Here is a 1,703-nt window from a genome sequence, read left to right as displayed (position 1 = left end):
CCTGGGATCTCGCTCTGAGCCAAGGGGAAGTCCATCTCTTCCCCACACCACAGCTCACTGAGATGTTTCCTTGCCCTGCTGTGCATCACAGCCAACTGTGGTGCCACACCTTGGCTACTGCTGCAACTTTCCTCTGAGAGACCTACTCTGTCTGCAAGGGGAATGACCACAGGGCACTCACTCCTGCACGACCTGCCTGCACTTACTGCTCCAGGTGTGGCCTGACCAATAGATAAAGTTGTAACACTGTTCTTATTTAGTGCCTGACAAATGAAGGGAAATATTGTGCACACCTGTGCTGGCAACCTTGTGTACTGCACACCTGCAATCCTTGGGTTTGAACACCAAAGTTTGTCTGTTCAATGGTTTAGGTGGCACAGTGGTACAACTAGTAAAGCTACCACCACACGGCTCCAGTAACCCCTGGTTCAATCCTGATATCTGCCTCTGCCTGTGTTTGTACATTCTCCCTGTTATTCTGTGGGCTTCCCAAGGGTGCTCTGGATTCTTCCCACATTCAAAAGATGTGTGAGGGCTACGTTAATTGGCTGCTATAAATTAAGGGGGAGAATCTATGGGGCAATTGATCATAAAATGGGTGCTTGGTGGTCAGTGCAGACTCAGTAAGCCAAATAACTGACTGCTGTGCTGTACCTTCATATGAGTCAAATCTCCAACCCACTGGATCCCCTCCCACGGACACTCTCCCCACCATTCTGCCCCATCACCCACTCTCCCCACCACTCTCCCCCATCACCCACTCTCCCCCATCACCCACTCTCCCCATCCCCACCCCTCCTATGGACACTCTGCCCCATCACCCACTCTCCCCACCCCCTTCCCACCCTTCAATGGACACTCACACCACCCACTCTCTACACCCCTCCCACGGACACTCTCCCCCATCACCCACTCTCCCCATCCATGGACACTGTGCCTCATCACCCACTCTCCCCAACCCCACCCCTCCTGTGGACATTCTCCCCCATCACCCCTCCCCTCCCACTGACACTCTCCCCCAACACTCACTCTCTCCACCCCCTCCCCACCCACGGACACTCTCCCTCATCACCCACCCTCCCTGCCCCCACCCCTCCTATGGACATTCTCCCCCATCATCGCTCCCCTCCCATGGACATTCTCCTTCATCACCCACTCTCCCCACCCCCACCCCCACCATGGACATCACCCACTCTCCCCACCCCCACCCCTACCCCTACCCCTCCCCTTCCAACTGGATAAATAATGTTTTGGTTCCTGGTCTTCAGACTGGAGAAAGGTCCTGATCTGAAAAGTCATCAGTCCATTTTCTCCCTGCAGATACTGTCTGGTCTGCTAAGTTCCTCCACCAACTTGTTTTTAACTTCCTCTAAACATTTCTATCCATATGCCTGTCCAAATGTCTTTTAAATCCATCTCTACATGACCTCTGTCAGCTTATTCCGTAAATGTAGCACCGTCTGTGTGGAAAAGATTGCCCCTTAGGTCCCCTTTAAATCTTTCCCCTTTCACCTTAAACCTATGCCCTCATGTTTTAGACACCCCAACCCTGGGAAAGCAGTCACTTTATTGCCTTCTTCGCTCCAGTGAAAACAGCCTCAGCCTGTCCAGTCCCTCCATATCATTCAATCCCTCCTGTCCCTGTTACATCCTCATGAATCTCTTCTGTACCCTTTCCAACTTAATGACGGGGTTCCCATTGT

Source organism: Rhinoraja longicauda, unplaced genomic scaffold (genome assembly GCF_053455715.1).
Source record: "Rhinoraja longicauda isolate Sanriku21f unplaced genomic scaffold, sRhiLon1.1 Scf000217, whole genome shotgun sequence".
Classification (NCBI taxonomy): Eukaryota; Metazoa; Chordata; class Chondrichthyes; order Rajiformes; family Arhynchobatidae; genus Rhinoraja; species Rhinoraja longicauda.
The sequence above is the reverse complement of the archived record's forward strand: the minus strand, read 5'-3'. Positions refer to the sequence as shown.